Here is a 15,689-nt window from a genome sequence, read left to right on the forward strand (position 1 = left end):
GATAGTATTCACCAAATTATTATTTTTACAAAGTGGAAAGGATACCTAATGGAGAGAGTCAGAATCCAAAAAGAAGTCTTGACATGTTAGAGCATTTGGGCTGACTGACAAGATAGAATCAAAGGAAGAATGGAAAATCTTATATTTGGGTTCAAGAAATCCAGAAGAGAAGTTTAGAATTGTGGAGGCATGATGAAACAGAAAAAAAAAACATTTGGGGGCTTTAATGAGCTATAAGCCCAAGATAGGTTAATAGTATGATGTGACTACAAAAAACAAAAACAAGATGAAACAAAACAAAACAAACAAACAACAACAACAAAAACAAGGGCAGCTAGGTGGCACAGTGGATAAAACAACCACCCTGGAGTAAGGAGGACCTGAGTTCAAATCCAGCCTCAGACACTTACTAGTTGTGTGACCCTAGACAAGTCACTTAACCCCAATTGCTTCCAAAAGAAAGTGTTAAAGCAATCTTAGACTGTATTGACAAAGGCAGAAATAGAAAATGATGCAAGAAAGGAAATGCTAATCCCACTGTAATCTGATCTTGTCAGGCTACATCTACAGTATTGTGTTCAATTCTGGGCATCACAGTTTAAGAAGGACATTGATAGGCTGGCCAAGAACATTCACACAAGGACAACCAGGATGGTGAAGGGCCCTGAGGCTTTGTGACCTAATCACTTGAAGGACCTGGGGACAGTTTGCCTGGAGAAGAGATGACTCAGAGTATGTATAATGGCTATTCTGAAGTATTTGAAAGACTTTCAAGTAGGAAAGGGATTAGACCTTTCTATTTGCCCCTAGAGGTAAATTTATCCCTCCTCTTGGTCAATCAATTAACATCTATTAGATACGTAATATGTTCATTGAATTTTACTTAGCTGATAAATTACGTTCATATTCCCCAAATCTTACTCAAAAGTAATGAGAAAAAAAATAGAGGCCTAAGACTCAAGCAGTTCTCATTAGTTTAAGATGGGGCACATTTGGGGATGTAATATGCAAAACTGCTTTAAGACAATTCAGTAAGCACTTTCATCCTCCTCATCTTGTAGAGTGGTGGAAACTTCAGTGTCTAGGGTTGCCTGGATTTGACTAGGGTCAAAAGAATATTTGTTAGAAAAATGTGAAACAAAATATTATAGCAAGAGTTCCTCCCTACCTTCCCCATAGACAATTTGTTTGTCATTAAGATGAGTTGTTAACCAGATTACTTTACAGTAGCATTTATTATAAATTTAGTAAAACATGAGAATAACATAACAAATGGTATGGATTATAGGTTTTTGCTGCAACTATATTGAAATTGTTTTAAAATGCCATCTGTTACAGAAATATGTATTTGAAGTGTTTGTTCAGTGGTAAAGATAGAGCACTTTTAAACTGTGTGCAGTATTTTTGTTTTCTCTGTAAGAGTTATGTCCAACTGAAAAATTTATTAATGTCCCTTAGAGTTGATAGTTTACCACATTATGAGTAAACTAACGCCTGAGCACTCTCATTGCACAAATGTTGGCATGTTTAAATAATGCTTTGCTACACTTGTGGAATTCTTTAAGATGATTTTACATTCCATGGTAATAACATGGTATAGATAATATTAAATAAAATGAACAAATACAAAAATTATTATCTAATTTAATCTTCACAATGACTCCATAAGGCAGATATTATTATCCTCATTTTACAAATGAGGAAACTGAGGCAAACAGAGATTAAGTGACTTGCCCAGGGTGACCCGGCTATTAAGTATCTATTAAGTCAAATTTGAATTCAGCTCTTCTTAACTCCAAGCCAGGCACTCTGTCCAGTGCACCACTTAGCTGCCCCTAGAAGAGAAGAAGAATTAAACTTAAAAAAAGCCATTGTATTTAGCAATCCCTATTTACCTTGGAGGGAGCAGTGTCTATTGAATGGTTGGTTGAGCAGACTGCAAAGAGAAGTGAGTGGGAGATGAGAAAATAGAAGCAATGCAATGACTGTAAACCACTTTTTTCCCTAGGAGTTTAAGAACAAAAAGAAGGAAAAATATAGCCTAATAGCTTGAAGAGATGGTAGAGTAAGTAAAGGCTTTTTATAGGACAAGACAGATTGGGATATGTTCGTAAGTATGAGGGAAAGAGCCAGTGGATAAGGAGAAGCTGAAAATTAGGAAGAAAGAAGTGATAATCAAAGATACAAGCTTCCAGAGGTGAAGGAGAGGAAGGGGTGGGATCAGAGGGGCAAGCGGAGATGTTAGTGTTGGCAAGAAGAAGAATTGTCTCATCTTCCAAGACTGGGGCAAAGAAGGAGAGGACAAAGAACGTTGTGGAAGTAATTTGAAGCCTGGAACTGAGGAGGAAAAGGAACTCTCAAGAGAGTTCCTCATTTTTTGTTGTTGTGGAGATATGAAGTCTATCATAAAAACTTTGTAATAACCAGAGCTATCCCAATACAGAATGAATGGACTGCCTCAGTAGATGGCAGGCTTCCCTTTATTGAAAGTCTTTTTAGTAGAAGTTGCATGACCACTTATCAGGTATATTATGGAAGAACTCCTGTTGTGTATAGCAACTAGACTAGATGGTCACTGAAATATCTCCCAACTCTAAAATTCTATGTTTCAAAGCTTCTCTCTTCTCCCCAGCAGGACAGAACAAGGCATATTCCCTCTTTTGCTTCTCAGTGCTCCATATGTGCCAAGTCAGCTCTATCTTCCTCTTCCTGTCTTCCAAATCTTTTCTATCCCAGTGTAAGCATTTGACATAGTTTCTTATTCCTTAACATCCTGGTCATCTTCCTCCATCTAGTCAATGACATTCAGTCTAAAATTTGACACTCCAGAATGAATACAATGATCCCACATGTAGTCAAAGGAGTAGAAAGTACAGCGGCTACTACTTTTTATTTTCTATATACTACAGTGTTCAAATGCAAAATAAGGTTTCATTAGATTTTTTAGCACACATACTATACCATTGACTTTCAAGGTCAAGAAAAAACCTTTTTTTCTCATATAAATTGCTTTCTAGCTACATCTTCTTCATACTAAACTTGTACACCTGACTTTTTAAACTAATTACAGGAAGATCTGCCAGTGAGAGTTCCCTTTCTCTCCCCCTCTGAAGGTCCAGATGTCATATTATACCATAAAGGAAGAATATTTACATATGGTAGGTACCTTATAAAAGTTTGAGTAATAAATGGATAAAATAGAATGAATAGGAATAACTATGGGAGAAGAAAGAGTCAAAGAAGCTATACCATGAGGATGGAGGTGCCATGTTACAGAAACAGGCAAATCCAGATGAGCTAATTTTGAAGTGAAGTTTATCACCCCTCTCCTTAATCTCTTTTCTCATTCTACTCCTTCCTCTTGATATTTCTCTTTTTTTTGCTTTTTAGGCAATTGGGGTTAAGTGACTTGCCCAGGGTCACACAGCTAGTAAGTATCAAGTGTTTGGTCTGAGATCACATTTGAACTCAGGTCCTCCTGACTTCAGGACTGGTGCTCTATCCACTGTGCCACCTAGCTTTCCCCTCTCTTGACGTTTCTATCTACAAGCACATAGTGCCTTGTGACTGCTCAGGATTTCCTACTGACATACCCAGAAAGTTTTATTCATCCCAGTGAAGCTTGATGTACCTAATACCTCATTAAATCTTAGCTGTCCTCAAGCCCTTCCTAGATACAGAGGCTAAGTGACTTGCCCGGGGTCACACAGTTATTAAATGTCTGAAGTTAGATTTGAAATCAGATCTTCCTGACTCCAAGCCAAGCACTCTAGCCACTGTGCCATCTAACTGCCATAACAGCAAAACTACCCTGTTCCTGACAGGGGTAGGGAACCTGTGTCATTGAGGCCGCATGTGGCCTTCTAGGTCCTTGGATGTGGCCTTTTGACTGAGTCCAAGTTTTGTAGAACAAAGTCCTTTATTAAGGGGATTTGTTCTGTGAAGTTTGGATTCAGCCAAAGTGCTGCACTTGAGGACCTAGAGGGCCACATGTGACCTTGAGGCCACAGATTTTACACCCCTATGGTAACCTTCATAATTTGAGGGATGTCATAAAAAACCAACTTCCTCTGCACCCCTCTAACCCGCCTACCTGCTTGGGAAATTCTGAGACCTGAATCATAGTGCTTGACTAGGAAGGTTGTTTTTTGTTTTCCTGTTGTTGTGGTTTTTTTTTTTTAAGTATGATGAAATCAGTAAAGATATGTATGAGGAGAGAACAACCAGGCTTTCACAATGATATTCTACAATGGACTACATTTTCACAATCACAAAATTGCTACTTTCAATTTGTGGTCTCTCCCTTTATCTCTTTTAATTGAAGAAAGGAAAGGAAAAGGAAAAGGAAATAAAAAAAGAAGACATGTAATTATACTACATTTTAGCTAGGTAAAGCTGCTCTGAGCCCTAGTAATTTTTTAAGTTTCTTTTTACAATTATCGCTTCCACATTACAGGAGTTAGAAGTGCAGCACTCCTGTGATCTAGAAAATTCATGTAAAATTTTTTTGACTCTCCCTTTGTACCAGAGAAGAAGTGTGAATTTTTTTCTTTTTTTTATGGGGTGTTTACAGTATCTTACTGTAAAATTTGGGTTGATGTTATACAATACTATATATTTTATGCATTTCAGAGTTTCTGAACTTTTTCTGTGTAGTTTGCTGGCCTTCACTCGTTTGCAGCTTCTGCAAAACTCCCCCCAAATTCCCATTTTTTTTCTTATGCAGAACTGTGATATATCAAAACCGTGATAAGGAAAGTCACAATGTGAAAGGGATGGATAACTGTATATGACTAAGCAAATGAAAGTAATGCTAATTCTGTAATTATGTTCCTTAAATTTGACAGCAGGGACTTTTTTTTATCTTTCTTTGTATCCTCAGCGCTTCAGTGCCTGGCACATAATGGGTACTATTCTGACATCTGCAATGGGAGAGAGTGAGAGACAGAGAGAGAGAGAGACAGAGAGAGAGATGAAGTTAGGGGCGGGGTAGGAAAGGAGAAATGGAGGAAAATTTGTTGACTGTTGACCCACTGACTGACTACCACATTGGATGTTTTATAAGTATTTATCGTAAAACAACATTGTCCCCAAATCAATTAAAATTATTACCTTAGCAACTGAAGGAAATTGAATGAAAGTCTGTTAATACATAGGAAGGATTTTTTTTAAGTATGATGAAATCAATAAAGGTATGTATGAGGAGAGAACAACTGGGCTTTCACAATGATATTCTACAATGGACCACATTTTCACAATCACAAAATTGACTGAAAAGTGCAAAGAATATATGATGTCATACTGATAGCTATTTCTTGATGCTGAAAGTGCATTTAATTCAGCAGAGCAAAATTCTCACTTTAAGATATCCTCCAACAAGGTGTATCATGTGTGTATGACAAAACCATTCATAATTACTTGAAAGATATAACAAAAGAGGTAAATTTGTTTGACAACCCATGGCGTGGGGTGAGAAAACAGAGACCAAGCACATTGGGAGATAAACTTTACTTTAAAACTAGTTCTTCCTTTGAACTTGCCTCCTTCAAGCACAGAGTTCAAACAGAAGAGGGATTCTCTCTGCAGAGCAATGTTCCAGGGCTTGGCACAATCAGCACAACGTCATTCACAAACAAATCCACTGGGGACCTTGGATTCTACAGGGAGTCACTCTTGTGTTTGGACTCTATGCTGGACATTCTCCATGACAGTGAGCAACACCTTTGGCAAATCTTCCTTTCCCTGTTTTATGCCTCACTTGATATTAATAATGAGAGGGTTGTCAAACCAAGTTACCTCTGTTGTTCTATTTTTCAAGGCATCATTTATGATTTTGACATGTGCATAAGATTCATCTTGTTGGCAGATAATCTTTAAGGCAGTTGTACTCTACAAAAGCAAATATCCTTTTGTAAGTAAGAAATAATAACACAAAAATCTTCAGTCTTCTTATACACACAGGAAAAATCATATTATTAAAGGAAGCCCATTGAATCAGATGATATGTAGTTTGTTGGACCCATAGAGCACATATGGATAGACATGTCTTGGGCATGTATTAGTCAGAGAGAATGAGCTAGGCCCAGAATTAAGCAAGAGAAAAAGAATGAACTGCATTGACCTTTGAGAAATTGTGTAGTTCCTTTATTGACCCCAAGCTTCTCCCTAAAACAAAGATGCATCTTCCTCTGGTGAGGTGTGGCTATGAGTCATGCAACACTACAATATATGAAAAACTAAAGCTGACATTCACTCAATGGACAGCAGAGAGGAAGAGGAGAGGCATTAATAGGCTGAAACATGTCACAGATGAAGAACTGCACTGGAGAAGCAGCCTAAAAGGATGTCATTAGAAAAAAAATTATGAGACAGTAATGTAACAAGAGTGTAGAACAGCTGATGAATAGCCCCTATGTTGCCCTGGTAACCATATAACGTCAGGAGGACAAGAAGAAGGCCACAGACACATACATGGTCTGGACCTCTTATGATGAATCAATGGGAGGGCATGAGGGCACAGAATGGGCAGGTGTGGATATGTTGCAATAGGATTCATTAGAGGGAGGTCCTCCTCTGATAAAATCACAGATTCTTTGGAATAATGGATAATAAGAATGCTAGAAGATGGTAAATTGTCAGTAAGATCAGATGTAGTGAAAGCTACTGAGAGATATAAGGGGAAAAGCACTGGATTAGAAGTCAGAAGAGCTGACTCTGAGTCATGGCTCTGCCATTTACTAATCTGTCTTTTTACAAGTCACTGAAACTGAGCCACAGTTTCCTCATTTGTAAAATGGTAATCGTAATACTTGCATAATACTCTTTCACAGGGTTTGCCATTTCAGCTTTAAACTTAAGGTGGGCAATCCAAACAGGACACCAGTAGCCCAATATACTACAAGTTCAAGAAGGTCACTTTCTAAGGGTTGGGTAAATTCTTTCTTTGTGAATTATTTATAGAAAAACATGTGTAACATCTGTTTCAAAAGGAAAAGAAATAGATGAATGAGAAAGAATGGAAGTTTGGAATCTCCTTTAGTGGGATTAGTATTCTGATGAAATAACCAATCTGTCAGCATACTATACTATGACAGCATGTAATTATTAAAATATAACAAGAGGAAAATTTGTAAAATCAGCCTTTCACTATAATTGTACTTTCATAATATGTATACTTACATATATATGTATAAAGATACATACATATATAAACATATACACATATGTATTACCATGCATATGGGGGATGTGTGTGTATACATATATACATACATACATATATCACAGTATATCTAAACATACAGATAGATTGGTAGCTAGATACCATAGGTACATGTAATGTTGTACATGAATATGTGTGTATATGTGTGTGTATGTGTGTGTGTGTGTGTGTGTGTGAACCCATATTCAGGTCTACTTTTATCATAAGTCCCTGGGTACATTTTTTATGATTTAAAGAGCTTTGCTTTGATGAACATCATTTCTTCCTATTTGAGCCGCATGGCTGAACTACTTGCTGTTAAAAACCCAGTAACAGGGTAATCAATTAGGACATTCAATTCATTCTGACTGTGCTTGTACACTGGGTAGACATAACTTAAATGTTCTTGAAAGGAGGAAACCAATGCTTTTAAGAATTAAGGGCTAAATTCCACTCCTAGGTTTATACACAGCTCCCATTGATTCAAGGTATTTAGGAAATGTTAGTCAGGATCTCACAGGTTTGCAAATCCTGTCCTTTTCTATTTTAGACTAGTTTGTCCAGCCCTCCCCCAATATCAACCCAAAAACCTAGGAATCACAAGAAAAATAAGCTTAAAACATGGGGAAGGGAAATTTAAGCTTTGTTTTTTAAGACATAGGTTCATTAATAAAAAATACTGAGAAAAGACACATGCATACTTAGCCTTTTCCTTGGCATTCCTTCATGGAAAGTGGAGAATTTGGGCAATCATCTAGAAAATTTAAGTTAAGAAATCACTTTGATTTGTAATCTGACAATTTTAAGTGGAGGAACAACAATGCTCAGTCACCTAGATCTGTGCTTTCCAAAGAAAAGGCCTGGTACTGCTAGTGGGCAGTGGCATGGCAGTACATGGCATGATCTCCAGTAACCAATCAAATGGTAAAAAGACGAGCCATAGTCTACCCTTTGAAAGACAGCCAATTGCAGGGCAAAGTATACTTACCAGCAGTGAAGTGTGCAGGTAAAATTCTTCCCACCCCTGGTATACCCACATTTTGCTTCCTAGGTCAGTCACCTTGTGATCATGGTATCCATCCCGAGTACATTCTGGGGCAGTGACCAATCAACGAAGACTTCATCCACCCCTCTTTTGTTTGCAGTGAGATGGAGTGAGTTACATAGGACAAACAGGCATGGATGATTGTTCATCTGCATCTCAGACCTCATTATACTATCTTTCCCTCAAAACCTTCCCTCTGAGCTTCTCTATTTTTGTCAAGGGTACCACCATCCTTCTAGTTACTTAGGTTCACAACCTAGTGTCATCCTTGACTCCACATAATTCCATAGCCCTCACTCCACATAGCCCAAGGATTCTTAGCCTGGGACCCTGAACTTATTTTCTTTTTAAATACAGACAATATTTCAATATAATTGGTTTCTTTCCTAATGTTATATACCTTATTTTATGCATTTAAACACTTCTTAGTCTGAGAAGGGGCCCATAGGCTTTAGTGGTCTGCCAAAGGGGTCCATGACCCCCAAAACATTGAAAAATCTTTGATATCACCCCTTACGTGTTATCAATTCTGCTTCCATAACATCTCTCCCACCCATCTTTTTCTTTCCACCTGCACCATGGCTATTTTCATTGAGGCCCTGATCACCTTTCACTTGGACTACTGCAATATACTCCTAATTGGTTTTCCTGCCTCAAGTCTACTTGCTCTATTCCACTCTCCTCAAAATTCTCAAACTGGTATTCCTAAGGTCTGGCCATATCCATCAATAAATTCTAGTGGATTGCTATTGACTCTAAAGTCAAATATGATTTCATCATCACATCCTTTTAAAATATATATTTTGTGTAAGTTTCATAATGTACATAACTATTAGTACAGTGATACGTAAACATAATTTAAGAATGAATAATAAAACTGTGTGACCCTGGGCAAGCCATTTAACCCTGTTTGCCTCAGTTTCCTTATTTGTAAAGTGAGCTGGAGAAGGAGATGGCAAACCACTCCAGTATCTCTGCCAAGAAATCCCAAATGGGGTTACGTAGAGTCAGACACAACTGCAAATGAGTGAACAATAACAATACCTAACTGGGAAATACATGCTCTTTTTAAATTATAGGAGTATACAATAAAAAAAAAATTAGAGATCACTGGTCAGAGATCATGGAAATGATTTGCTTGTGTAGTAAAAAAGCTGTGTTTTTGATTCTATACTAATTCTGGAAAGACCAAATTTCCCTCCAAAGGCACTTGCTGGGAAATGCTCCTTCTTTACATTTTCCTAACCTTTGCAAAGCCAGATTTACAAGGTAATGTACTCTACATGTCAGTAAGCAGAAGATAACCTAGAACAGGGATTGCTGACACTGGTACATTGACTTTTGAATTGGCTGCTTCTAACCAGTTATCTGTTGAAACACTTTGTCCTTTTATGAGGGTGAATCTAGAGTGCACTGAGTAATGCACAATAAAATTAGTTTGGGGGGGGGGGGTGGAGTAGAGAAGAACCAAGTTTAAAAAGAAAGTGTGGCTAGATAAGCCCAGTAAAAAATAATCCTCAATGACTTCATTGTGAAGTAATGACTTCTTACCAAATAACTGCATTGTAGTTTTATCTTTCCAACCATGATTGTGTTAATGCTCTAAAATTAAATCTCTTGTGAAAGTTATCTGGAATTTCTCAACAAGTTTTTAAAGCGGTTTTATTTTTTCATCAGAGGTCATGCCTCAAGAATTTGTAGGAATTCCGCCTGGAAAGTCATAATCAGTGGAAACTGGCAGTCAAAGCTAATTTATATTACTCTTCCAGATAAAAATTCCTTCCGTCTTAGACCTGTATTTCAAAAAAGATTATTATCACTCTGGAGAGAATACATCAGTGAAGAAAGAGGAGGAATGACCTCAGGGATCTCTACTGCATCTGTGTAGCTATGTGTTTGATTCTTTTTCAGTCTCATTTAAAAAAAAAAACCTTTCCCTTTGAAATGCTTCAGTGATACTGGTAGGCAAAAAGGAAAGGTCCATCTTGAGAAGAACTGTCAAAGATAGCCATCTTCATTTGTCTCCTTCTACTGGGTTTCTCGACTTCCTGGAGTGTATGCACAAGAAGGGATGATGGCACCTGCGCTCCGGAAGGAGGCATGCTCTAAGTGTACTTTGAGAAGGCAGGTGCTTTTTCCTAATACTGCAGCAGTGTGTCCTCATGCCTTTTGCATTGAGTGTGGTGGGTTGTTACTCAAGTCAAACATTGCCTCTGTCCCTCATCCTAGCCTTTCAACATCTCTGTCAGAACCAAAAAGGTGTTCAGAAAATTCAGGCAGTATTTGCTCCCCAGTGTGGACATTTAGTAATAGGGATGGGTGCAGATAATTTAGGGATCATGATGGACACTGGAGCTTTCAACTGAAGAAACTCATTCTAGCGATTTGGTTGGGTGCCTTCTCCAAGAAAGTTTCCTAGAGCACTGAGGAGTCAAATGAATTGTCCAGGGCCACACAGAAGGTATGTAGCAGATGCTTGATTGCTTTGAGGCCAGCTCCTGTCCACTTACCATGCTGCTTCTTAATAGACAATTCAAAGTTCTTTAAAATGTTTGTTTAAGAGTTTAGGATACAAAAGAATTGATTTATTTTACCTCAGTGATTCTGGCCAAAAAAAAGCAGCATAAGGTAGCATTTCCAGCAATTAAAAGGGGCAGGTCTTGAAGTCAAAAGAGTCCAAGTGAAGTCCTTCCTCTAAGCATCCTATCTATGTGACCTGGGCTCCCAACCTCAGTGTCATCCTCTACTCCTTTCTCTGACTCACCCCACAAATTCGACCTCCCTCCTTCCCAACATCTCTCTTAAGCATCATCTGCTCTCAGCTCACACAGTCACCATCACTCCGATACACTTCACACCTGGACTATGGCAAAAGCCTTCTGCTTGGTCTCTCCATTATCTCCCTATTATCTCCAGTATTAAATATAAATTTCTTTGTCTGCCATTTAAATCCCTTCACAATCCCTGACCTCTTCCTCCCTTTCAGTTTTACACTTTACTCTCCTCTCTGATCTGCCCTATTTGTTGTTCTTTATTCCATGTCCCAACTCCAAGGCTTTTCAGCTAGTAACGCAAAGCTCTTATGAACATAGGAAACATTCTATTTACTAGAAATTCAATCATCTTTATTGAAATATTTCAACAAGTTTTTTAAACTTAAATCTGCTAGTGTCATGCATGCATTTCTTACACAATTCCAAAAAATCATATATTTGGTGCAAGACCATTGATAATCCTATGTGGTTTTTAGTGGGGAGGTAATTTTTTAACAGTGGAAACAGAAGACAGATTTGCTTCCAATCGTGAGCTCATTCCTAAGGTCACCACTGAAAGCTGAAAGAGAGATTGGGTCCAAAATAAACAACTGCTTGAACTATAAAGCATTTCTCTCAGAGGGTGCCCAGCTTTGTATGAAAGAATTCCACCTCAATCATGGACAGGGATCTCTGACTTTTTCAGTCTATTAGAGGGCATTTCCAGTGTCTGTCTCTTGTACATTGACCCTTTTCCCACCCCATATCCATTTCTCAAAGATCTTGGTTTGACAGGCAGACCCGTGCATTCTTAATCCTCTTGGATCTTTGTACTTCTGATGCTCTGGAGGGGTGGAAAAGTCTAGTTTTAAACTAAGTGTAGGGAAAAAAAGTTGCTAACTCAGTTGGCTAGAAAAATCAGCAAGTAAGCCAAAAAGTTCAATTTGTTGTAACCTATGATTTCTCAGTAAATATTAACTAATGGTTGAAGTATGCATGGATTTACTTCCCTAGGCTCTGTGAATCTTTAAAATAATAATTTCTTCAAAAGGAAAAATCAAAGTGGCACTTTTTTAGTGACTGATAAAGGCAGGGCAGTTAGTCAACTTCACCCATTTGATTCGAAGTTACCCTTTTGGGGTATGATTTTTTTTCAATCCATGATATCATAACCTTTATTTATTTACCTAGCTGATTTATAGTTCCCTCTACAGGTGCTTCAGGGACCCCAAATACCCTGCCTGTCTGGGAGCCTATAGACCTTTTCATCAGCTCAAGCAAACTAAGCACTATGTGTTGAACTGCATGCCATCTTCACCTTCTGTCTCAGTCACGCCTGCCAACTGGATGCCAAGTCCATCATCAAAAGTGAAGATAAAACCATTTACTCAGATATGGATCCCTAAGGATTCTGAAAATGATTAGGGCATGAAGAAGAAACTGCATGAAGTAGTTGTACTAGATGACCTCGAAGGTTGCTTCCATCTCTAAATCTATGAGCCTAAGAACCCATGTTCCATTGACAGTCCACTCCAGAAGAAAATCTACTTCCTAGCCAAGGCAGCTGGTCCCATATGGAAACCACTATGTTCAGGGGCTAGATTCTCAAAGGTTATCCCCTCTTTATGATTTTTCCATTCATAGCCCTTCTGCACTTTATCCTGCTCTTCTCCTTCCATCCAGAAAGCAGATGGAATTCATTAACCTATGCCTCAATCTTCACTCCTCACTGTCAGTTTCTAAATTCAATAGCATAATCATCAAGATATGCTTTGGGAAAATCTATTCCCTTCCATGATCCTGCTTTCTCCTCTCACTTCACTGTATTTATTTATTTCTCTCCTAAATGCCAGACTCTACCATCCCTGTCCCTCCTATTGGTGAAGGACATTGCCTTGGGGCTATCATTTGGAAGAGACTCTTGTTTAAATTATCACCTTCTGCTCCAGATCTTTCATCCATATACATATGGGTCAAATCCTGTTAAAAACAAACTCCAAGGACCTGAGCACATTCCTTTAATGAACTGAAATCCTGTTGTAGTGAATGTTTCTTAAAAGCCAAAAAACTAGGCCCTGGGATTCTTTTTATTGCCATGTAGATTTTATGATATCTTTAGGACAAATTAATTTTATCCACAATTTTTCTGTGAGGAGAAGAAACAAATAGAGGCTATAGGGTACTGTGTTAGGCTTAGGAATTAGACTGGACCTTGTGTTTTTTTTTTTTTTGACTGGCTGCTCATCATGGATATAATAAGGCCATAATAATAATAATAAATAAGGCCAACCTTGCATGAACCAGAGAAAGGCTCATATCTGAAGCTCTGGTCCATAAACATTTCTTCCCTTCTTTGATATTTTTTTTTTGCTGGATCTCTATGAACCGTTTTCTTTCAAAGAACTCAAAATGTTTTCCCATTATTTTCTCATATTTTTAATATATTTTCTCATATGCCTTCATATAGGAATTACATATGTATATATATATGTATACATGTATATATGCATACACATATTACATATCTGTGTATATATATATATATATACACACACACACACATATGTGTATGTGTGTATACATTTATCCAGAAAAGTTGCACAATATCTCCTGGAGTAGGAATTTATATACATATATTACACATATATGTATACAAATTCCTATATACACATACATATATGTATACACACATGTACATATATGTACACAGAGATACACATACACATATATACACACATACATGTATATATACATGTGTACGATTATGTTTATATGTATACATATAGTTATATATATTCATTAGGAATCATAAGATTTTATAATTAAAAGGGTTCTTAGATATCATCTAGTGTAACACTCTTGTTTTACAAGGGTTGAAACTGAGGCACAGAGAAATGAAGTGCTTAATAGTGCCTGGCACATAGTAGGAACTTAATAAATGTTTGTTGGGTTGGATTTTATTGGATTGTTGGAAGTGGTTTGTCTAAACTCACACATGTAAATAGAAAGGGCTGGGATTAAATTCTATGCCCTTTGACTTTAAATCCATAGTTCTTTCGTCATGTAATGATGATCATTAACCACTAATTCATTTAATGGCCTCGCAGTAGAACTGGAATTATAAAATTATAGGTTTAGGCCTAGAAGAGACCTTACGAAGCCTTCTAATTCAAGTCCCTCATTTTACAGATGAGGAAATAGAGTCTCCTGGAAGTTCAATGACCTCTCCAAGATCACTCAGTCACTCACGTTCCCCTTGTCCCTTGTGACTTTGGACAAGCCATTTTGCTTCTCTTGACTCAAGCTTCTTATAATTTAAATGAGATTGGACTCCAAACTCCTTTCTAGCTTTAAATCTATGATTGTAAGTTCTTCTGAATATGTTTACTCACGTGACATTCAAATTAATGAATAATGATTATATCCTTGTCACATCATATATGGAATTCACCTAAGTGCCTAGGCTATCTATATATGCTTGGATGTGTGTAATGAGTGAGCTGTAATGAGTGGTTAATCACTTGATGCATACCAAGTAGGAAAGACATTATACAAAGACATTGTTTTGTGTTTGGTAATCAACCTTCTAAAGACAAGTACTGCCTGGCCCTAGGCCATAAGAAACAAGATGTTTTATTTCAGAGTGAATTTCCTGGTTTGATATTTAAATAAATAACATAAAATGTGACAGATGAGAAAAACAATGAGCACAATGAAATGATTGCATTGGAAATGCCAAATCCAGCAGGGGGAAGGGAGAGGATGAGGAGAAGGAATATATTTTCAATTGTAAGTGAGATGTTCTGAAATTAGTGTTTTGTGTTTTAGTTACCAGTCTATTAAGGTATGGCTCAGGGGAAATAGGCTTCCTTTTATGTCTTTTTTTCCTTTAATATAATTTCAGATTTAAACCTTTGTTTAAGAGAAAGAGTCTCCACCTCCCTCCTATTCCCACTCTCCTTCCAGTCTCATTTTTATTTCTTAGCTCTGCTAGAGTCCGGCTGAGTTCAAAAGTGACAAAAACTATTTGGAGAACAGTTGTTCTGCTTTCTGGGGGGTGCCTGTACAAGGAGCCTTCCCATCCCATGAGGTAATTAATAGCCAAAGGTCTTTGGGGAAAGCTGTGGCCCTGAAGCTCTGGAGTTTAGGTCTAGACCAGCCATCTAAGTATCGTCATCCCTACATTCCAGAATGTGAGGATTCCCTCAGGCCCAGGCCACAGTAGTGGCCTCTTTCCCTAGGTCTCCCCGTCACCACTGCATGAGGGGCTTTTAACAGGTGTGATGGTGCATAACTTCCTTTAGCAACCGCTGGTTCTATGAAATTCAAAAGGAAGTTGTTGATGTTTAAGAGGAAGGGATCCATTCTATAATCAAGATAAATGGCAGTAAGAGAAGTAAGAGAAGTAATAGAAGGGAGCAAGTGGGAAGTGTTTTGGCTGCAAAGCAAGGGATAAGTTCACGGGAATGGATTTCTGAGAGGTCAGGACTTAATTCGCACATGCTGCCTTATTTTGAATGGCTTACCAAAAAGAAAGAAAGAAAGAAAGAAAGAAAGAAAGAAAGAAAGAAAGAAAGAAAGAAAGAAAGAAAGAAAGAAAGAAAGGAAGGAAGGAAGGAAGGAAGGAAGAAAGAAAGAAAGAAAGAAAGAAAGAAAGAAAGAAAGAAAGAAAGAAAGAAAGAAAGAAAGA

Source organism: Vombatus ursinus, unplaced genomic scaffold (assembly GCF_900497805.2).
Source record: "Vombatus ursinus unplaced genomic scaffold, bare-nosed wombat genome assembly UNPS02014798.1, whole genome shotgun sequence".
Taxonomy (NCBI): domain Eukaryota; kingdom Metazoa; phylum Chordata; class Mammalia; order Diprotodontia; family Vombatidae; genus Vombatus; species Vombatus ursinus.